The 22,856-nt window shown below is 65.5% G+C and overlaps 2 long non-coding RNA genes across 2 annotated transcripts; both read right to left on the reverse strand.

Annotated features, from left to right (window-relative positions):
- Positions 1–5,000: 5,000 nt before the first annotated feature.
- Positions 5,001–14,581, reverse strand: LOC137208590 (uncharacterized). Its single transcript, XR_010935673.1, has 3 exons — positions 14,396–14,581; positions 13,106–13,908; positions 5,001–6,878 (listed from the first exon to the last, which is right to left on the reverse strand). It is a non-coding gene; the product is annotated as an uncharacterized lncRNA (long non-coding RNA).
- Positions 14,582–18,005: 3,424 nt separating this feature from the next.
- LOC137208362 (uncharacterized) lies at positions 18,006–21,590 on the reverse strand. The gene is made up of 3 exons (XR_010935610.1): positions 21,094–21,590; positions 19,228–20,666; positions 18,006–19,112 (listed from the first exon to the last, which is right to left on the reverse strand). It is a non-coding gene; the product is annotated as an uncharacterized lncRNA (long non-coding RNA).
- Between the last annotated feature and the right edge of the window lie 1,266 nt (positions 21,591–22,856).

Consider the following 22,856-nt stretch of genomic DNA (forward strand, 5'->3'; position numbering starts at 1 on the left):
AGACGGCCACGGGTCTCTGTGGGTCCCGGGCCCTCTGCACGGAGGCGAGCCAGCCCTGCCGCCCGGCTCTGCAGGGTGGTCTGCTCTGAGGGCTGTACCCTGCTTCCTCTGTGGGAAAGTCCTCCACAAGCTGGGTTTCTGTGTCTTGGAGGAGGAGATCCGCAAGGTGGTGGCCACCACGCCTGGGGCCATCGAGCCAGTCTTGTGTGCAGTGAGGGGTAAGGTGGAGGTGGGTGAGGACCCGCCCGGCAGGGCTGGACGTGTGGGTGCCGTCGTACAGCCTTGGAACTGGCTGAGAGTAAAACCAGGAAATAGGTGGGGATGAAGCCGCGGGTCCCCACGGCCCCGGGGCCCAGGCTGCAGTGAAGTCTGGGTCCCCACGGCCCCTTCCAGCCTGACCTGTCTGCTTCCCTTTTCAGAAGCGCTCAGGCCCAGCGTCCCCCAGTGAGCCCCTCCCTGCTCCCTGTCTGTGACTGGGAGACCCAGGCAGGCCTCTTGTCGGCGACAGGAGCAGAGTCAGCCCCTCCTGCCGGTCTCCCTGCACAACGTTTGAACCCTCTGCCAGGGTTCAAACCCTTGGACCCAGGAGCCTCCAGTGGCGACAGTGACAGACCACGGGTGGGGCTCACCGCCTCTGCACACGCTGGTAATGGCCAACCGCCCCCCCCCCAACAAGTGGGCACCCCCGGGCCCTGTCCACTGGCCGTGCGGGGTGGCCGTCGTTCAATGGTCACCTCTCCAAACGGGGAAGCCATTCAGAGGCACCGAGGGCTGCGCCTGGGCACCACGTTAGGCCTGACTGTGCCCCCGTGGCGCTGTGTGGGCTGAGCCCACCACCCCACCACGCCCCTGTGTGCCCCTCTCCCAGCCGGAGGCCCTGAGCTGGCGGTCGGCTTATCTCGCAGGCCTGCCGAGCCCCTCAGCGCCCTCCGGGGCGGAGACCCTTGGGAGTCAGAGGGCTCCAGAGGAGATGGGCTGCTGGGCACACAGAGGGTGGGCCCCATCTCGAGCCCTCTGTGCCCCCAGCCCCACCTCCGCTGGCCCGCGGGCCGAAGGCCCCGGGTTTGCCTTTCAGTCGGGGCCCAGCTGGCGAGCCCTGGCAGCTCCTGGACCCTGGGCTGCAGCAGCTGCTGGAGGAGGAGCAGCAGGTGCTGGGCGTGCTGCAGGAGGCAGTCAAGGTACAGGCCTGGGCGCCCCCAAGCAGCCCGGACTGGTGTGCGGCGAGGTGGCGGGGGGCAGGCGGGGCCCCTGACTGGGACCCACGTTTAGGTGGGTTATTTAAATACAGGACGTTCCGAAGATACCTAGAAGCCCCCATCCCCACGGACTGACCACCCAGCTTCACCAGTTATCAAAGCCTGGGGCCCACGAGCCAGGGGCTGCAGACTCACAGGCGATGCCACCGGATGTGCTGGACAGCAGCCCAGGGGCCATGGGGCCAGGTCAGGGAGCAGAGGCACATCCCTAAGGTGCACACCTGGTTCTGGGACGCAGCCTGGCTCTGGGGGCGCAGCCTCTTCCCCTCTCTCTCACCAAGGGTCTCCAGCATTCCTGGGTTCAGGAGGTGCTCAGGTCCCTTCACTGCCGCACAGCGACCACTGCGTGCTCCCCCAGCACCCTGGGAGCACAGGCTGCATCTTTGGGCCCAAGACAGTGGGGGGTGGGGTGGCTGTGCAGGCTGAACATGTCGGGCCTCAGGGTCCGAGGGGTTGTCAGGAATTGTGATGACAGCACGGTTCCCGAGGGCTGCGCGGATCTCCACTCAGTTTTCTTAAGGAAGCAGGAAAGTGGTGTCATCGCGTGGTTTGCGTGTGTTGGAGAGCAGAGAGGAAGCCATGGTAGGGACGAAGCTGCTCTCTCGCGCCCATGGCCGTGGCTCTGGCCCCTGGGCTAACACAGGGGGCCCTGGCCTCCGTGGGCCCTTGAATAACATGGGTTTGAATGGCGTGTGTGTTTTTCAGTAGATATGCACCACGGCGCTGCGCTGTGTGTGCTGCAGACCCAGGGTGCGGGACTGAACGTAAAGCTGTAGGCGGGTTATTGGCTGTGCGGGGGGGTGCTGTTTGGCACCTCTAACATCCCGCTGCCACTCCTCGCCGCGTTGTTCAGCTGCCAACTGTGTTTTATTTTATGAAACCCAGAGAGGAAAACAGTTCACCTGCCACTTAAGATAGTGACACAGTTAAGTGCCCTTCCCGTGACTGTCACTGATGTAAGACAAAGCAGGTGGGGGGAGGGCCGTGGAGGGGCCTGGATGTGCCAGGCCGGAGCCTCCCGCGTGGACTGAAATTAGAACTGGACACGCTCAATCGGCATGCTGCCTCGGGACGCCCCTGGTCTTCACAGCTTGTCACTGGGGAGAGGTGTGGCCAGGCCGCATGGGGCGGGGGCACGCTAGGTCTGCTGGTGCACCCTGTCCAGGGTCCCTCGGAGGGGTCTGTCTGCTAAGAGGCCGACGCCCTGCCTCGGCCAGCTGGAGCCATCTGTCCTTGGACACAGCATCTAGGGGGCAGATGAGCTTTTCGAAACATTCTCTTTTTCACCTGCTTGAGAGAGGCGGGCTCTGTGTTCCCAGCAAGGGAGGCTTGCGCCGTGGCCTCCCTTGGAAGGAGGCTCAGCAGGGCCAGCGGCTGCACTGGAGGCAGGACCGCTGAGCAGGGGCGCTGAGTAGGGGCGACCGTCGGTCTTCACGGGAGCGTCTTCTTGGCTGTTTCCCTTCAGAAGTGAGCCCTGCACATGGCGCTGCACCATCAGCAGGCGTGCTCCAAGGACCTGCCCGGGGCCGGGCAGGGGCTGCAGAGCGGATAGGCCGGGAGGCTCCCAGTCTCAGCCTGTGGCTGGCAGGACCCAGGAGTAGGCTGGACGGGATGGGGGAGGGAAGCCAGCCCGTCCCTCTCGTGTCCTGCCCTCCATCACCCTGGGTCCCTCAGGCTCATTTCGGGGACCCACATCGTCTCCGTCCAGGGTGCCCCACTCGAGGGCCTTTGGTCTGACCACTGGCTGTGTGGCCTTGTAGCCCAGGGCTGAAGCTGCCCAGCTCCAGAGGGTGGACACGTGTCCCTCAGGGACGTGTGTTTTCCTGCAGGTCCTGCAGAGGAAGGCGGCCAGACTGGAGCACCTGCTGAAGCTGAAGGACCAGCGAATTGGAGCTCGTGCAAGAGACCAGCCCCGGTGACAGAGGGACTCCCAGGGCCAGAGGGGCCACGCTCCCCGTCCACCAGACTCGGACTTTGAACCCACACGGAATCCCCCCAGACCAGGTGCTTCCGGGTGTGGCCGCACACCGTCCAGCAGGCTCAGAGCGCCGCGGGGGCCCGAGCGAGTGTGTCCACAAGCATGAGGCCTGGACCCGTCCCGGCTGCGCATCTCAGGGCTCCCGGCCGGTGTGGCTCCCCTGCGCCCGAGACTGGTTTGGACGTGAAGACTTGGGTCCGATTCCCCGGAGGCCCTAAGCTGTCCCGTCATCACTGTGTCTGTGAATGTGGAGGGTCTGCGGTGTGCTGTGTGCCGTGGGGGCCCGGGGGTGGCAGCGTTGCTTGTCAGCTCACCTGAAGTCCCCGAGGACCCCGGAGAAAAAGCTCGCTGGGAGGTCGTGTGCCCTGAAGAGAGCCTGTGGGGACCGGCAGAGCCTCGTGGTAATCGCCACGTCTGCTCTGGAGGCCGGGGGGTCAGAGCGGAGCCAGGACCTGTGCGACGGGCCTCACCCAGGCCACGTGGGGCCCCTGGCCCTGGACGGGGACTTCAGGGCGGTGGGTGGGTGTGGCTAGGGGGGGGCTGGGGGTGGGGACAGGGGCTGCATCCTGCTGGCTTCCGTGTCCTGGCATCCAGGCTGGGGGCTGGGGGGCACCCCAGGGCCTTGCTTCTGCTTCCCGCCCACTGACTCACATCCTGGGCCCCTGCAGGGTTTCAGGAAGTGGCGTCAGAGCTGAAAACCTCTGTCAGGGTTTCAGGGCTGCTTCCAGCTCTGAGTCAGCCTGCATCCTCCCTGAGTCAGACTGCGCGGCCGCGGCCCCATGGCCCAGGTCAGGGCCGTGGCGCTCCGAGGGCGGGCTCCGAGGCCCTTGCGGGGAGAATCAGGGCTTGAGCTCCCTAGAAGCACAGCTGAGGCCGAGGACCTGCTCCCTCCGGAAGGGGCCCTGCCTCCGGGAGAGCCTGGACGGGGCCATCTCTGAGGGTTGCCCTGGACACAGCCTCAGGGGGCAGCACGTTGCGGTGGGGGTAGCAGCCCTGCCTGTGGAGCCAGGACCGCAGGATCCGTGTGCTGGGTCTTCCAGACTGCCAGCCGCGGGGTTCCGGGCCACAAGCAGCCCCTACTGATTCCTAGTGTCAGGAGCTGGCAGGCCGACGGAGATGAGCTCCCGCAGCCCGGAGCTCACAGTGTCTTGCCAGCTGGGCAGGAGTCTGGGTGTGGTGCGGGCTCCCGCAGCCTCCCTCCACCTCAGGGTACAGCAAGGGGCTGCCACTGTGTTCCAGGGCCAGACACCCAGACGCGCACACGCGGGAGGCTGGCTGGCCCTTTGTTGAAGCAGGAGCCTGCAGTGGGCATCGCACATGTGCCTGTGTCAGGGAATGCCCATGTGCTCGCTCACCAGCGGAGGTGGCCATGGGGCTGGCCCGGAGGCTGGGCTTTGGAGGCAGAGGGTGGAGCTTGGGAAACATAGCCCAGGGCACAGGGCTGCCCTGACAGGGACCCTGGGAGCAGGTGCTGAGCTGCAGGGGCCAGAGGTGGGCCCCGGATCGCTGGCCTGCAGACGAGCCCACAGGTGGCCCCTGCAGGCGTCCCAGCCAGAACCCCCGCCCTACTCCAGCTTCGAGGGGCCTTAAGCCCAGGGCTGGGGCTGGGAGCAGGCAGGGGACTCACCGTGGGGCACGAGGCGGGGAGAGCTCAGAAGGGGCTGGGCCACCAGCAGGGGCAGGAATGCAGAGGAGCAGCCCAAGTAGGGTCGGGCTCGGGGCGCATCGGCAGGGCCTGATTCGGGGGCCCTGGAGGGAGGCCCCTGACCTGGCTGGTGGGCCTGGGGGACGTGTGACGGGCAGTGGATCTGAGTCCTGCTGGGTCACAGGCAGAGCTGGCTCAGGCCTGGGTCCCGGGGGAGAAGCAGAGGCGGGGCTCTCTCTGGAAGAACACGAGAAGGCCGCCCGCTGGTCTATCCCTTGGGCGCCGCCGTTGTGCTCTCACCGTTGCTGGCTGTGGACTCAAGGCAGCTCTCTGGTTCGGTCACTCCAGCTTTCTCCGGCTGTGAACTGTGCGGCGCAGAGACTGCCGGGCAGTTAGCAGGGAGGTAAGGCCAGGCTGCCCTCCCCCAGCCCAGGAAGCAGACCCCAAGCCCTGGTAAGTGTCTCCGTGGCGCAAGGTGGACGCTTGGGCACTTGGTGCGTCGTCTGACAGAGCTTTCTGCACGTGTTAAGTACTTCATAATTTAAAAAGCATTTTTAAGGGGAAAACCTTAGGAGGCACAGAAGTGTAAATGAGGTCCTGAGGGCCCAGCAGTGACACTATCCGCCCAGGGTGGGTCGAGGTCAGTGGGCAGGCCGGGCTTCCCCAACCTTTGTGAAATGGGAAAGCGGAGGTGCCCGGGGCAGCCGCGCCCACACTGCCCAGGAGCAGCGCCGGGCTGGCCCGAGGGCGACTCCGCGTGGCCGGGACAGAAATTGCGCCTTCCCGACCCTCCTTCAAAAGCGGTAACACGCCGAGTCCTGCAAGGAACCACCACCCTCTCCTGTGCGCGCTGTCTAGCGGCCGAGAGCCAGAGAGCGGGATGGAGCAGGGAAATGTGAGGCCTGGGGTGGGGGCGGGGTGCGCCCCCCAGAAATAGAGCCGGGTGGGGAGATGAAAACAGAGCCTGACGTGTGGAAGCGGGGGCCACGGAAGCCCACCACACCTGACTCCCGAGTAAAGGCGTGAAGAAAATGAGGGGCTGGCGGCTCAGGCAGAGGAGCAGCCAGTACAAGGGCATCTCGAGCAGGGCTCCGTGCTGGGGCTGCGGGGCGGGGAGGGCAGAGGGCCTGAGGCTGAGAGGCGGAGGCTGGCGCTGTTCAGGCAGGGCCACCGTGGCAACCGGGCAGCAGGAGGCACCTGACAGCCCTGGGGGGCAAAGCCCTGAGAAGTCAGGTTCTGGGGGGAGCCTGGGAGGCAGAGCTGGTGGGCCCGACGTCGCAGGCATCACTAACGCGGCACGTTTAGAGAGTTCCAGAAGACGGGAGGGCGGGTGCTCAACCAAAGGGCCCCGGAGCCATCACGCGGGGTTGGTGGGGGCCGAACCCCGGGCTCTCGGCTCCCCCGGGGCATCAAGGCTGAGCGAGCTCGCCAGGCTGTTTCCGAGCTGTGAGGTAGGGCAGCCGGCCTGACGTTGCGCGTGCATTAAACATGCTGTGACGCCTAGAAAACACCTTTCAGGGAAAAACACCCTAGACACGCAAAACGTACGAGAAGTGAACCGGTGACGGGGAGCTTCCAGAAAACTGACTTAGAGGTTCAGCCAGAACACGGTTTGTTTAGCTCAAGGTTGTGATTGAATTCAGGTAGTAAATTAAGCAGAGCGGAGTGCAATCGACTGAGATTAGAAATGAAGGCACGGAGAAGACGCAGGAAAGGACGCGTGAGCATGTTGGGACAATGGCTGCTGCCCCGAGGGCCACCAGGCCCTCAGCACCCACAGGCCTGGGGCTCCAGGCCCCTCTGGCGGCCCCGCCGCTGCCACGGGATTGCGGGGGGAGGTGGGGGAAGCTGCCCTGGAAGGGACGTGGCTCACGCGTAGAAAGTGATAAAAAGATGCCCAGAGAACAGGCTGGCGGAAACCCGCATGATTCACAGCGATGGCCCCCGGGGGGCAGAATGGTCGCTTCTGTATTGTCGACAGTCATAGCAACATGTTGTTCTGTAATGGGAAAAAAATGAGAATAATGGCTCTAACAAGCTCGCCTGAGAGAGACAGGCCTGCTGCTGCGCCCCACGTACGCTTGACATCCATCCCCTCATAAACCCTGAAAAGGACACACTTGTTAAGAGAGAGAAGCTCCCTCAGAACCAGCCAGCGGGGTGGCCGAGGGCCTGGTCCGTCTCTTGGCCTTCAGCCCTGCTGGGCCTCACCCACCAGCGAAAATGGGACCGTCCAGGAGAGGGTTGTTGGGAGTCCAGGGGCCAGAGCAGCCCTGGCCTCACCCCAGGGGAGGCGTGAGGACCCCGGGCTCTGATCCCACCGCCGCCCCCCAGGTGTTCTGGGGGGGTGTCTTTGTTCCCGCAGTGTAACAGGCCACATGGTACGATGAAATGGTACCTGCCCTCTGTGACCCCCACTCCCCCGTCAAGTCAGCTGAGCGGCCATCCAGGCAGAGGGCATGCCCACAGGGCAAGGAGGGTGGGCAGGGGCCGTGCAGGGCTGGGTGGGGGTGTGGCATGTCTGGACACCTTTACTGCCAGTCACCTGGGCTGCCACCGCCCCCCCCCAGACCCCTGGCCCCGGATGACAGCATGCCGCCCACCCTGCTCGCTGGGTGCAGCCACACACGGGCAGCTGGCCGGTGGGTGTCGAGCCCTCTCTGGGCTCCCAGAGGAAAGCCCAGCCTCACAGGCCAGGCCCCGGGAGAGACCAAGCATTCCTCGCCGGCCCCCGCAGCCCCTTCACCACTGCGAGGTCACAGCCCCAAACCCACAGGCCCTCACACACATGCTCACACATATGTGCGTGCACACTCAGCCCCCGGGGCTCCCCCTCTATTCCCACCGCCTGTGGCCCTGGCTCTGACCTTCCGGGCTGGGCGCTCCTCTGTGACCCACGGCTGCCTGAAGCAGGGGGTCTCGGGACGCCCCCCCAAGTGTGGCCCTTAGCCTGGCAGCTAGGATAGGTCAGCCCCAGCCCAGCCCCCTCCCAGGTCAGGGGCAGCGAGTCCACGGGGGCGGCTCAGCTGGGGGCTCCCACCCGCCCGGCCCAGCCCAGCAGCTTCTCCATCCAGGACTGTGGGAAGGGGCCCCTGGGAGGCGCCTGGAGCCGAGAGGATGTTGGTTCCAGCTTAGGCTGCCCTTGTCCTTGGGAAGCGAGGCTCCCCCGCTGGTCTGGGCCTCGGTTTCCTCCTCAGCCGTGGGGGCCAGCGCTGAGGGAAGCAGGAGGTGCCCAGTCTCAGGCTGTGCCCTCACCCGCAGCGCTCCCCACCCCTCACTGACCCCCAGGCCTCTACTAAGGGGCCCTCGGTACCTGCGGGGACCCAGAGGGGCCTTGGGTCAGGGACGCTGAGCTGGCCTGAGGAGCGCTGTCTGCCTGTGGGTCAGCCAGCTGGGGGCCCAGGAGACTGCCACGGGCAGCAGCCGCCACTGAAGGTGACAGGTCCCTCCCCAAACCTGGAGCCCAGCCCCGTGAGAAAGAGACCCCCGGCCCCTGGGTCATGGACAGCAGTGACCGTGCGGGGGCCGGGGGCTGGGGACCTGGGCCGAGCCTGGGGTCCAGGCCCAGGGCCGGTGGGCAGGGCTGAGTGTGCGTGCGAGCCTGTGTGACAAGCCCAGCGGCCCAGGCTCTGGGCCGGTGGCCGGGGGTGGGGCTGTCAGGTCAGCAGTCTGGAAAAGGCGGCCCCAGTCCTCCCTCGGGTTGGGGGTCCTGGGAAGGCCAAGGGTGCCCTGGGAAGGGCCGTCTATGCCGCGGCCTTGAAGGGCGGAGGGCAGTTCCCATGGCCGGGCAAGTGTTCCGGATCCGCCCCGGAGAGGGGAGAGAAAATAACCAGAAGCCGAGATTATCTCCCCAGCAAGGGAGCTGCTCAGACACAACCTTGAAACCCCGACAGGAGGCTGGGGGGGGCCCGGGTCCAGGCTTAACTCCTTGTCTTCCGTCCCGGCCCTTCCTCAGAGCCTCCAGGCCCAGCCTGGCCCACGCATGGGTCCCGCCTGGGGACCCAGCGCCCACAGGGGCTTCCCACAGGTGCCCAGGGCCACTGGGGCCTCTGACCGCGGTCATGCTGGCTGCACGGCCCTCCCAACCGGGCCGGGCTCAGGCTCTCGGCGCCAGAAGCCCCGAGCCCAGGAGGCCCCAGAAGCCACAGGAGTCTCGGCCCGGACCTGGTTTCCCGTCCCCCCACCTCTCCAGGCCCACGTCCTCTCCACAAACAGGGTGTAGGGACACCAGATTGAGCAAATAAAAATCCAGGGCACCCAGTTAAAGTCCAGTTTCAGACCAACAACGCGTAATTCTCCCTGTGGCCACGCTCCCCATGTTACCACATGTTCTCCACCACGAGGACCTCAGGCCGCCGGGATTTGCACCCCCTGCTCTTCGAGGGGCCTTGGAGAGGTTTCCAGTCTGAGGACACTGCCGTTCCAGTCCGTCTGGGGCAGTCCCTCTTGGGTGGACAGGCACCGGGGAGTGGAATTGCCACGTCACAGGGCGGACACCGCTTCAACCTGCTGTCTCCGGACGGGTTGGCCATTTTCAGAGCCTCCTTTGATGGGTGGGGAAACTGAGGCCCGGAGAGGCGGCCTGCACAGCACGTGTGAGCTGCCACCAGGCCTCAGCCGTGCCCTGGGGAGGGGCTGCTGACCTTGCCTTGCCTGCCCCTTGGGGTGGGGAGCGCCAGTGGATAATAACCCAGGGAATGCAGGTCAGGTTGGGGCACAGGGCAGGATTGGGGTGCAGGACAGCTTGGGGTACAGGGCAGAGGCCGAGGTCTCTCTGTTCCACAGGCCACCCTCTCTGGGAACCCACCAAGGGTTAATGTAGGCTACCTCCTGGTGGCTGGAAACTTTGGCTTGAGCTAGCGGACAGCTGTTGGGACCCCCCCCCCAGGAATGGAGCAACGGGAGGGAGTGAGCAGTCCTGAAGGACACCCCTTATCACCAGTCAATTCCATGCCAAGCACGTCCTCCAGGGCCGGCAAGGATACTTTCTGTCTTGTGGGCAAACGGCGGGCCGGGCCCAGCATGTTTTGTGTTCCAGGGGCCGCTTGTGGCGCCTCCGCACCCAGGGTTTGGCTGGGCCCAGCAGGGGGCCCTGCCCCAGGTGACAGGGACCACGACGCAGCGCCCGGGGCTGTGTGGACGCCAGAGCGGGCAAACAGGAAGGCTTCCCGCAGTGGGGTCCGGCCAGCAGCTGCAGAAGTGAGGGGCAGGACCCTGCGGCCCTTGTCCAGCCGCCCTGGAGTCCAGCTGCTGTGTCTGCCGGGGGGGCCGTCCTCACCACTTGGGGGGCTGCACCTGGCAAGCATTGCTCCACTCGGCTCCTACAAAAATCTGACGTGGGCGGGGGGTGGCCCCTGGACGGGTCTGCGGCCAGAGCGCAGGAAGGGGCCGCCCGGTGGCCTGGGTTCCTGCTCTGGGCTCGGGTCCCACTGAAAGCCCTGAGGGGCCGCACAGCGCCTTGAGGCAGGGCGAGCACTTGGGATGCACCCGCTGGGCAGCGAGCCGGCCTCAGCGCCCTCTGGCTGGGGCCTTCCTGCCCTCGGCCGTGCAGGAAGCTGGCCCTGAGTCCCCTCCTTCACCTTCAGAAGCCACAGAGCAAGCCCTCCAGGGGCTGAGACCCCAAGGGTCTGGGCCCTCCAGGGGTCCAGGTGGGCTGGATGGGACTGAAACCTGCCGTGGAAGGCAGGCCCAGCCCCTCAGCCGCCCCCTCCCTGTGCCTAGCTCTACGTGGCAGCCTGAGGGGGGCTCCTGGACACACAGTCTACTCCCTGCCACCCTTGGGGAAACACAGACAGTGGGTCCAGCCCCCTCACCCCAGCTGGCCTCCCACCCGAGCCCCCCAGGCTCCCGCTGGTAGAGGGGCAGCTACCCCCACTGCCGGAGGGAAAGTGGAAGTAGGGGCCTAAGGGGGTGACGGGAGCAGGGCCAGCGGCACAGCGGCAGACGGCTTGGGGTCCACACACCGGAGACGCTGGGCAGGGGCCACAAGACTCAGGCTGCTGTCCCCGCCCCGCTTCTCTTTGCAATGGTTTGTAATTAGCAGGCACTGATTTTATAATCAGGACCCTAAGATTAAGACAAGGGAAGGCCTCCGAGGTGCTTCAGAGCAGCAGGGCCTCCCGCACCCATCCCTCCTCCAACTCCCTGTCTCTGTCTCTATCAATCTGCCTCTCACTTCCTCTCCTGCAGGCCCATCGCCCACCCACCTGAGGAGCCCAAGGTCAAGGGTGCAAGTGTTTCCCAAGAGCCGAGGGAGGCAGCTTCGAGGGGGGAGGGTCAAGGGCGATGGAGACTCCGGACGGAGGAGGCCCCGGGGTGGGGGAGCAGGACCCCAAGTGGTTCTGCAGAGAACAGGGGCCTGAGCAGATGGTCCCAGAGCCACCACTCGAGGTGGGGCTTCACCCATCAGCCTGAGACTCAGCAGACGGCCCCCATCGGGCCTCTGAGCTCCTGGAGCCGGGGGGGGGGGGGGAGGGGGGTCTTCCTCTACCAAGGGCCCCTCCCCTGCCCAGCAGAGGTCGGGGTCTGACACCCACTTTGTGGCCCCATACAGCCCAGAGGTCGGCCCGGCCCCTCCCGCCCGCCCAGGAGAGCTGTGAGCAACTGCTCACTGGCGTCTTCTGACCCTGCGCCCACTGGCAGGCTGCACAGCCCCCAGAGGCCCTGGACTGCGGACAGTCTCCCAGCAGCGGTACCCGCCGCTTCCACGCAGCCCAGGGTCTGCAGATTCTCAGCCACACTGCTCGGCCAGGACGGGTCCAGGCCACGGTGGGCATGTGTCAGGAGGGACTGGCACGTCCACGGGCATGGGTGGCTGCTCTCCCACCTGGCTCCCCTCACACGCCCACCTGTGCCCTCCGCCTGCCTGTGCCACCCAGGAGCCCCTCAGCTGGGGTCTGGTGCAACAGTCCCGAGGCTCCACTGGTCGGCTGAGAGCCCGAGGGGCTGCTGCACACACACCACACATGCATGCAGACACACACACACCACACATGCATGCAGACACAGACACACCAGAGCTGGTCTGGGGCAAAGTGAGGGCAGGGGGGGTCCTGTCTGGACCCTTAGGCAGGGAGGGGGACTGTCCCTGGTCCTGGAGGCGCGGACCACCCCAGGGGCGGAGGGGGAGTAGAGGCTGGGTGCTGCAAAGGAGGGGCCCCTGGGACCCAGGGGACAGGTGGGGGACGTGATGGCCAATCAGTTTCAGACTCAGGCCACCACTTCTGCTGTTCCCCGCAGGTCAGGAATGTTCGTGAGCAGAGTGGGGACGCTTGCCCGTGTGGAGCCAGCTGCCCCCCGCCGCAGGTACTGACTGCGCCCGCGCCCACACACAGTGGGAGGCTGAGCTGCCCTCCTGGGGCCCCTGGGCCTGGGAAAGGGGTGGCGCACCTGTGTGTGTCTCTGGGTGAGAAGCCCTGGATCTTCAATCAGCTGTCCCCTGGGTGCCGCTCCCTCGCCTGTCCCTACAGTGTCCCCCCAAGACTGCAGAGCCCCTGCCCTTTTCCAGACAGCCTGGGGCCCTGGGGCAGAGCTGAGCACACGGCGGGCAGGTGTGCGGCCAGGCAGAGCTCCCCCACCGGATCCTCTGGACTCCGGGCAGCCCCAGTCCCAGGCGGCCTCCTGAGGCAGGGGTCCTGGGGCTCCGTGGCCAGGGCAGGAGGCTGGGAGGCCGGGAGGGGAGGGGAGAGGTGCCACCTCCCTGGAGGCTCTCTCTCCCCTGTGTGTTCTGGGCCGTGACGCAAGCAGAGGCTCGTGGGGAGATAAGGTCCGGAGGAGGCTGCCGGCCAGGTCTGGCCCGGTCCCAGGTCCTGGTCAGCAGCCCCCGGCTCCGTGGGCCTCACCGCCCGCATGCCGAGGCTGGGCGCTCTGCTCAGAGCGGGTCTTTGTGCCCCAATCTCGCAGGTGCGGGGGCGGGCGGGGTCCTTGGCACAGAGCAGCCCGTGACCGCACGTGATGGCCGCTGCTCCGGGTGCTGCCCGCCAAGGTCTCCGCCTCGCATAAAGGGGCGCCCGGCGGCCGCAGTGGCAGAGCCCGCAATCAGCAAGCGGCTCTCCTACTCGCTCCCGGCCCCGCTCGCCCGCAGAGACCGCGGACCCGAGGCTGACCAGGTAAGGCCCAGCCGGCCTCCCTGCCTCCGCCTCAGCCCACCAGCCCATCCCGCTCACTCGCACCCACAGAACGCCTGCAGCCGCCCAGCCGAGCCCGCAGCTCGTCCCCGCGCCTCACCTGACCCAGGTCGGACCCTCCAGGACCCGCGTCCGTGCTGGCCACGCTGCTCGCTGTTCCTTTTTCCTATGCATATACTTCTTTGAGGGTCTGGCCTAAAGAGGTGTAGGGCATGGGAAAATGGGGCGCCGAGGTCCTGCCGCGCTGCAGAGCCCATTCCCCGCCACGCACCTGCCTCTGGACCTGCTTCCACGTCCTGCACGCTGGATCGGGGATGGCTCCGGATGACGGGGCCAGGGGGTCCTTGCCCTCCTCCATCAGGACGATGTATGGGGGGCGGTGGGGGCAGGGAGAGGGAGGGGTCGCCCGTCCTAGGACAAGAAGATCGGGTAATCTTCGCTTCTGTGCGTGCCCTAGAGCTGCGGACGGCGTGGTCCAGGCCCTGCCCCTGCAGGCGCGTGGGAGAGGGGCTGAGCAGGCCCCTGCTCCACGGTGACTGTCACTGGGGCTGCCCTGAAAAGTTATAGAAGGTGCCGGAACAGGAGCGGGGGCAGCCCGTTTGGGACCACTGCGGGGTCTGGGTCTGGGACCAGGGGGCTCGGATGTGCAGAGAAGCGGGGCGGGGGGAGGGCGTCAGCAGGGGCTGCCGCAGGGATGCTGTCTCCACCTTCATCACACTTGTAACGAGTGTGAGTGTATTTTCCCTTCGGAAATGTCAATAAAGGTGACTTCTTGTAAAGTTCAGTGTGGAAAAGCTTTGACCGTTGAAGCGCTGAAAGCAAAGCTCCCTCCGTCGTTTCTTCTCGTCCATGCTGGTGGGGGCAGGGGGGCACATCAGTAAGAATGAGTGGTCTTGAGGGAACCTGATAAAAAAATACGTCAACATGAGGGAATGAAACGACTCCCCGACACATCAGCTGGGGGGTGGGGGGCAGTGGGGTGGGGGGCTTTCTGATAACCAGGGTCACGGGGGCAGGACACTCCCCGGGCCTGGAGGCACCAGGTGGGCGGGCCAGGGCTCCCAGGGATGGAGTGTGCACAGCCTGCCCCCCAGCACTGCCTGGGGCGCCGGCTCGCTGGTCCAGGTGGGAACTCCCTGGCTCTGGAGCCTGTTGGCCTTAACATCCTGCGGCAGGAAAAGGGACAGAGGGAGCCCAGTGAACTGAGAGCTTCAACAGTGACGCTCAGGCTTATCTTATCGGCTGATCAGCCCAGCGAACGGAGCTCCCTGCCCCCACAGTGCCACTCTCCATCTGGCCCATCGTCACCAGGGGGCTGGGGGCTGGCTCTGCTGGTGAGGCTCCCCCTGGATCACTGAGAGTATCGAAGGGAAGCAGGTATATACAATACCCTGAGTGCACGAGGAACAGTGGCCGGATCCAGACACCTGTTTCCTGTGATGGGGAGAGAGGTGGGTTGCAGGCACGGCTGGATCCAGGCAGCCAGTGGCTCTGCCTTGCTCTCTACCATTATCCTCCTGTCAGCAGCTGCAGGGTATGGCTCCTGGGCCCAGGGAGGGAAACCCTTCAGAGTCACTGCAGCTGGCCGCGTATACCCTCCCCTTGGGCCCTGACTTGCCCCAGCCGCAGGGTGGGGTCCCTTGTGGGCGGCTCCCTCGGCAGGGAGATGGGCCAGGAGTCCCCACCAGGAGGTCGAGCAGAGCAGGCCAGTGTGTCCTGTATCAGCTCTGGTTCAGCTGGGGAGCACAGAGAACAGCCTGGGGCCAGGCAGCCCTCGGAAAAGCCAGGTGACGCCCCTACAGGCCGCCAGTCGCAGGGGCCCCTGCCCCGTAAATGGTGGGGTGGGGCTCACAGAGGCACTGGGTGAATGATCCTACCCCACAAGGCTCAGCATGGCTTCCCTGGGGAGGGGTTTGCCTCCACCTGTCCCCTTGTCTCTTGCGATCACCACCACAGCTGGGAATGAGGATCTTACCGGCCTGGGAAGGGGGCAACACGGAGCCCTCCAGCTGCAGAGGCCTAGCTGGTCCTGCCGCCCCGCCATGCGGCCCGGGTGGTCCTGACCCCTGGACAGCAATGGTCTCGGATGTGGCAGGTCCTCTGCCAACAGGGGCCACTGAAGCGGGAGGAGGACCGAGAATCTGTGCGGTCATGGGGGGGAGATGCTCCCACACCCTTAAGGGGGCTTGGCAGTGCCGCGTCTGTTCTGCAAGCCCCTCTGCTATGGGGCCTGTGCGGGTGGCCTGGCTGAGAGGACCCATTCTTGATCCACAACCAGGCGTCACTGCCTGGGCGCCAAGAACTGGGTGGCTCAGAACTGGGTGGGGGAGGGCGGAGGGATGTGCCTGGCCCTAGGAAGGGGAGGGGCCGACACCCAAGCAGCCCCGCCCAGAACCTCCTATGACAACCGCAGACAGAAAAGTTTAGAGCAAGACAGACAGCCCGTGGACCCCGCCAGCTGGTTCCGCTCTATGTACCTTATCGTGTGGGTTTGGCACCTTCTGTATGTAAGTTTCAGGCATGAGGCCCTGCAGACTGTCACCAGGTCTGGCTCCCAAACCAGAGGAGGTGGACCTGGCAGAGCCGTGGGCTCTCCCGTTTCCACCCGGTTCCTGCTCAAGGCCGGCTGCCCCCGCCAGTGTCCACTGCAAAGTCCCCGTTTCCCTAAACTGGGATTTAGACTGTTCTGCCCAGTCCCTGCCAGTGGGTGAGGCTCTAACGCGCCTGTCTGAGCAGCAGGACGGAAGCAGGGCTTGGGAAGCCTGGTCCCACCAGTCACTGCTGGTCATGACAACCGTGGGTTAGAGAGCACCAGGTAAGGGGGCACCGCTGCCCAGAAGTGGGTGGAGGTTGCAGACAAGTGACACCCAAAGCCCTGGGAGCGGGGGCGACAGCACTCAGGCAAAAGACACACAGACACAGGGACATACGCAGACACAGAGACACACACACATCACGGGACACACACACAGAGGCGCACACACACACATCACGGGACACAGACGTTGAGGATCGCTCAGCTTCCCCTGAACCACTGGGTAGCTTGGAAGGAACGAGACAAGCTAGACTCTGGCTAAGATTTTAGGGTCGAGAGAGAATCCAGGCAGAGGCTTAGGCTCTTCTGAACCAAAGGTTAGAACAGCTGAAACCACACGGACCTGTACCTGTTTAAGCGAATCCCGACCCACAGGAAACCCTGAACAAGCGGCTCCACACAGCTGTAAAAGGCCCACCTCTGGAAAGAAAGCCACAACCGCAGTGCGGTACCAGGGCCCACACCGCGCTACTGCGGAACTCGGCCAAATCCCAAAGGCTCCAAGCGGCCTTCGGCAGCCGCCCCCACACTGGCCCGGCTCTATCCTCCGACACCCAGGCTTCTGCTTCTCGCACGGCGGCTTTCTGCTCGGAACCCACCCTCCACAGCGAGCAGGAGGTCTCAGGGTATCTGCCCCTCGTTGCCTTCCTGCCTGGCAGGCCCCAGGGCGCACCTTCACCCACCCAGCTGTGCCCCGCTGCCCTTCCCCGATCACCTGCCTCTTCCTCAATCCCTCCTACTCTCCCCCAAAGCACTCCTGTAATGAATACGAAGTGATCCTGTACTGAATACCCAGGCCCTCTCTGAACTGGCCCTTCACTGCGGTATCCGGGCATCACCCCCACGCCCCGGCTCGCCCACTGTCACCCATGCGGCGCAGACACCCTTTGAGTGCCGTGTCAGAACCCTCGGGAAAGTTTGCACCCCCGGCTCTTTCCTCCAGTGGTGAGGCGGCTTCCAGGCGCGCCTCGGGCAGGGAGGGGCCCTCTCTCTCCTGCTGCGGGGCACAGCCCTGCAGGCGAGGACAGAGGACAGCTCGGGGGGCGCAGGCCAGACGCTGCGTGGGTCCTTCCTCAGCAAAGGGAGGCGCAGGGCAGCGCAGGGGGCAGCCCCTGGCTCACACGCGCTCACCGTCAGTTCCTTTCCTGTTTCCAGCTTTGGGGTCGTGGTTAACGTGGAATTCAAACGCCAAAAGGTGAGAATCACGTTCACTTCCTCCCAATCCTGCCGGTTTCCATTTTCATGCACAAAGTCTGGAAGCACATAGCATAAGAATTCGACTTCATTTACCCTAACTGGAAACCTTCTATTGAATAAGTTACCCTCAACGAAGGGTAACGTTACCCCCGTGTGTGAGGGCGTAAGAGCCCGGCGCCACACGGTCCACTTCGGCCTTTGACTGTTCGCTGACCCGTCACTTCCTAGACCAACGCTTTGGCAACTTTCAGGTATGAAGTGGCTCTGAAACGCCTTCGACTGCAAACCCTCCACAGTCCTAAGGCCGGAAGGTTCCAGGTGCCACCGGTCTCAGGCCCACACAGGGGATCACCGCGTCTCTGCAGGTAGATGCCAGACACAGCTCTGCACGGAGGCCCAGTGTCTGACAGGCCTCAGCTGCGGGCTTCTGGGCAGCCACACATCCTTAAAAGACATCCCGGGTCTCCGGCAGGGCGCACACGTGCCAGGCTCCCCAGGGCAAAGCTGGGCTCAGCGTGTGCACCGGGCTCCCGGCGTCTGGGGGGCTGCCTGCCACACGAGGCCCAGGCGGAAGCCAGGGAGGCTGGTTCCGCTCGGCAGGGACCCCAGAAGGAGCCCAGAGGCTGGGCCAGAGCTGGGGGCCCAGGCAAGGATGCCCATGGGCACAGCAGTTGCAGGCCGCACACAGCCCAGGGCAGAGGGTGGGGGGGTCAGAGCGCCAGGTGCGCACGGAGTGCTGTGGGGAAGGGCGCGCTCAGCTGCGAGTCCTGCAGATGGCGTTTGTGTTTCACGCGGCGATTCTAAAACCGGGTGAGCAGGGCAACGACGGGCCACCCCCCTCACCTGCACTTCGGAGAGCTGCATCTCCCGGGCCAGCAGTGGGCCCCGGTAGCGGCGGTGCCGGAAGGAGCACACCAGGGCGCTGACCTGCTCCGCTGTGGAGGCTGTGCGCACACGGGGAGTCCGAGCGCCCTCTGCCTCCTGGCTCAGCCCTGAGGGAGGACGGGAGGGCACCCAGTCCGTGTGGCTGAAAGTGCTGCCTGGGGGGGACAGGGCCCCCCACCCCGGGAGGTGCCACCAGCTGTGACCGCAGACGGTGCCGGCGGCGGGGCCTCAGGAGAGCAGCCCGCCCTCCAGCCTCCCGCTGGGCCAAGGCGACACCCCTCCTCGCCTTCAGCTCGAGTGTGGAGGGGGTCCAGAGGCGTGGATGTCGAAGAGGACGATAGAGTGGACAGCAATCCTGACACCGGCCCCTCACCGCTGCCCAATGCTCCCTTCCAGAAACCAGTTTCTTTCACCCGCAGACAAGGAACTCTGACTCACGGGGCGGGGGGTGCAATGGGGGCTGGCGGAGCCCACCCTCGGCAAAGGCCTGCGGTCTGGGGAAGCCCTCCCGTGGACTCCCCGTGTACCCAGGCTCTGCCTCCTGCACGTCTGTTCTCTGATTTCTAATTATGAGATAGGGCAGCACTAAGAACCCCCATGAGGTGAAGATGTGTCCATGGTCATTATTAAAACTTTTTAAAAAATGCAAACTTACAGATAATACCAGCCCCACTTTTGGCCACGTAGGACTTGACACCTAAGAGCAGTGATTAAGTCACAAAGACTAAAAGACAGACGAAGAAAGCCCCCTCCGCCAACGACAAAGCGTTCCGTCAAGTCTGGAAACCACAGGAAGCTCACAAGGACAGAAGCACGGTGGGCTCCGGGCCGTGCTGTCCCTAAGCAGCCCTGCAGGACTCCAGGTGGCCGGCGAACAGGCCGCAGTCCGGATGCCGAACGAAGGCACCCGGCTTCGCAGGAGGAGCCATGGTGGGCCCTCCGAAATGAGCAGTTTCGTGACCTGCGAGATGCACTCACCTGTGACCCTCTTGCAGAAGTGGGCCCCAGGGACTTAGAGCTTGAAGGCCATGTGTACCGAGTGTAAGGTGGGCATCCTGGCTCAGAGAGGGTGGGGGCAGCCCCTCCAGGGCGGGGGGGGGGGGAAGAGAAGTTCCAAGGGGTCTGAGCAGGGAAGACCGCCACTGTGGTTTCTGCTTCCGAGAAGGGTTCACCGGCTGGAGGGGTCCGGCACAACCCGCAAGCCCCAGCCCTGCAAAGAATGCCCCACCTGTGGCCGGAGTACACAGATGTGTGACCCTGCTCCAGAAACCTCCCCGGCTCCCTTCCCAGCCTGGGAAGGGAGGCCCCCCAATCCCCACACCTACCAGGTGTGGGCGTCCCTGGCGCACACTCCTGAGGACTTCACCTCCTCCTTGCCCACGGTCTGGGGGTGGTCCCCTCTGCTGCACACCTGGGCTGGGACAGACAGGCTCCCCTGGGAGACTTTGGCGGGCCTGGCGGTGTGCGCTGGCCCTGCACAGTTTCTCTGGGAGACCCGGTCCCCTGAGCCAAAGCTGGAGGCTGGCTCGCAGGCACCAGGAAAGGCGGAGGAGGGAGGCTTTGTTGGGTGGTGCGGCCACACTCAGGATCCGCCTCTGGACAGATGGTGGGGGCTGGGACCGGGGTGCCCCGGCCGCGCAGGAGGGCCAGGAGGAGCACAGGGTCCGCCTCAGTCTTGGCAGGGCTGGGCTGCACTTATAAGCTCAGGAGGAGCGGGGTGGGTGGGAGGTGGGTTTGCAAAGAGGACCCAAATGCCCCCCACAGATAAGTAGCACCTAATTGCCTTCAATTCAGAGGCACAAAGGAGGCCATTCACACCTCCCCCGGCTTCAAGATGTCTGGGGGAGGGGCGGGTCTGTGTCCCCGGTGAAGGGAGAGGTGGTAACTGAGGACCTGTTACAGCCTTTCATCTCCCCCCCACCCCACCCGGCTGGCCTGGGCTGCCGGAAGGCGAGGACGGCCCCTTCCCACCCAGCACGCCGGCTGGGAGCCTGTCCTGTGGAGTGCCGAGCTATCTCCTCTGTCCAACTTGCCCCCAAGGGTCTGCAGTGCCAGAGGTGACAGGTGTGCACACCGAGGGGGTCAGGGGTCCACATCACTACTCCCAGCAACAGGGTGGGCTTGGACAGGGTGTCTGCTGCAGCCTGCTGTCCTGCTTGGTAGGAATGTGAGCGGGCAACTAGCCAGACAGGGTGGGGAGGGGCTGGTCAGAGAGGGTCCCTCGGGCTCCGCTGGCCCTTCTCTCTCTCCACCCCCCAGCCCCTGCCCAGACCCTCTGCTGGGTTTCACTCTGGTGCCACAGGAGCTGTCTCCAGATTCGGGTGACAGGAAGAAAGGGGGTCTGCTGGCTCAGGACGTGGACGACTCCACGTCTGGCTCCCACGAGGAACCGAGCAGGAAGGACAGGCGAGCCACCGTGCTCCGCTGTGGGTCCCCGACCGCTTCGGGCTCCGCTGTGCTGCTGCCTGGCTCCACCCCGTGGTGGCCAGGAGGGCGCAGGGTTCCTGCGGACTGAGAAGCCCAGGCCGCACGGGCTAGCCTAGGGACAGTCACCCTGTCCGAGTCCCCTGTGCCGCCAGCGCCTCACTACTCACTGGCCCCGTCCGTGCCCCTGGCCCCAAGCTGGCCTCGGGGAAGGGGGCGGCGAGTTCTGGGGCGCCCGTGCTCCGTGGGGTGGCGGCGGGGTCAGCGGGACCTCTCCTCTAACCTTGGCCGGACCGCGTCTGTCTCCTTCACGTCACCAGGCAGACGAACACGTGGCGCGCTGTAGACGACCGCAGGGCGCTGCTGCGGGGACCCGCCGGCGGGAGCTGCGCCCCCCGGAGCGCGGGCTCTGAGTCGGCGCGGCGCCCCCGGCGGCCGAACTCGGCCCCCAGCCCGCCGCAGGGCTTCAGAGCGGTCGGGTCGAGCCCGCAGCCTGGACTCCCAGGGGCGACGGCGCCAGTTTGGGTGGGGCATCGAGGCCGCCCCCGAGCCCGCCCCGCGGACATCAAAGGCCCCACGGGCTTCGCCCTGGGATTAACACCCCAACCCCGCCCTCGAGCCCCTCCGTCTGGGGAGGGGTCGGTGAGGTGTGAGCCGGGCACACCGGGGAGGAGCCGGGGTCGCGGACCCCGCGTCTTCCTCCCGCCCCCGGGCCAGCCCAGTTCGGTCACCGGACCCTGAGGGGTGAGGCTGGGGATTTAACTCACTCGCCGTGTGTCGCGCGGGGTGTCTTGTGAGATTACTGCACGGTGTCCTGGAAATCGCGCGTCCCCAGGGCTGCTCCAAGGACGCCCGGGGGCAGGCTTCTAAGTGCCGCCGCGACAGTGTCTGCTCCGCTACCAGCGACAGCGGCCAAGCTGGGGGGGCTGGGGGGCGGGTACGCGGAGCCCCTCCGGGTGGAGGCGGGGCGGTGCCTCCCCAGCGCGGCAAAGAGAAGTAAACCCCCGCCCCACGACTGCTGCAGCTGCACAGAACGCGCGGGACAGGCGCCCTCTAGGTAACAGGGAACACTTGCTGGGAATTACTGCATTTTGTGCTCAAAAGCGGTGATTTATGAAATGTCAGGCATTAACAGGTACCACGCCTTTTAAACCCCAGTTTTAGCATCTCTTCCTTTCTAATCTTTCAGGGCCGGCCCCTCGGTCTTTTGTCCCCACACGAGCACCATCCTCCGCGCCCACCACCCAGTTCTGCTGGGCGACCCCCTCCCTAATCCGGGACCCTCCTCTAATGGCCCTGCCACCTCGACTTTCCCAGCCCCTACCACCTCGACTTTCCCAGCCCCTACCTGAAGCTCCCCTTCCTGAGTCCTAAGGTGACCTCACCTCCGCAGGTCAGACAGCCCCCCGCCCCGAGTCCCCCGCCAGCTCCCGGCTACTGCCTGGGGTGGGCCCTCTCTTCCTTCAGCACTGCCGCGGGCACAGGCCCGCTCTCTCCCGACCTGGCTGCCTCGTGTCCCCTGGGGTCTCCCCTCCCTCTAACCCTGGCTGCTCCAGTGACAGCTGTGTCACCCACGTCTGGCCTCAGCTTCCTCCCTTGGCTTGGGAGCAGCGTCCGGGGGTGCTAGGCCCTGCCCCTCTCCTGGCTCTGGGACCCACCTCCCGGGTTTGCTGCCCCTCTGCAACCCCGCTGCTGCCTTCTTCGGAGACCCGGTGATTAGGCGGAGGCGTGGCCTTGGCTCCAGGCAGCCGGCCTCACACCGAATCCCGCGCATGCGCGCCACGGAGAGTCGCGTCCCTGCTGCGCCAGGTAGTGCGGGCTGGTGGAGGCGAGCGGTGAGCGGCGGCCCAACGTTCTCGAGTCCCGTCTACACTCGGAGGCCCTGCGGCCCGACCCAACCCGCGACCAAAGTCAACTCCCCCCTTGCAAACGGGCTCTTCCAGCAGCCCTAGCCCTGCGTCCTGGCACCTGGTCCTGGGGGTTCAGTTGCCTAAATCCTTAGACCCGCCGAGTTCTCGCCATCACGGCCTCGACTAGTCCAGGCCACCACCACCGACAGCGGGGACGACCACGCCGAGGGAGGCCCCGCCCCTCCCAAGACCCCTTGTCCACGCCCACCCCCACCAAGAGGTGAGGCTGGTCCTGTGTGACCGCATCACTGCTCCTCTGTCCCATCTCTCTCCAACGCCCCGTGGTCTCGCGAGGATCTCAGAGAGCCAGGGCCTCGGCTGTCCCCCCTCCCCCTCCCTCGCAGGTCGGCCCCTCCCCTGTCGCCACGCCCCTCCCCTAACCTCCCTCGTTGAAGCCCAGAGGGCGAGTTTGTGCTTCCGGTGGCGAGAACAGAGGTGTGAGTGTGGGGACGTGGTGGGCATGACCCTACCCCAGCTGGACGGTAGTCTGGGAGAGCACCCGGTGGGTGGGTGGTATCCGATCCCCAGGTTGCAGGTGTGATGAGGTAGAGCTCCACACGCCCTCCCCTAGTTTGGGAAGGGGCTGCTCATGGGACCCCATCACATCTGTCTGGGTCTCC

Source organism: Pseudorca crassidens, chromosome 16 (assembly GCF_039906515.1).
Source record: "Pseudorca crassidens isolate mPseCra1 chromosome 16, mPseCra1.hap1, whole genome shotgun sequence".
NCBI classification, from domain to species: Eukaryota; Metazoa; Chordata; class Mammalia; order Artiodactyla; family Delphinidae; genus Pseudorca; species Pseudorca crassidens.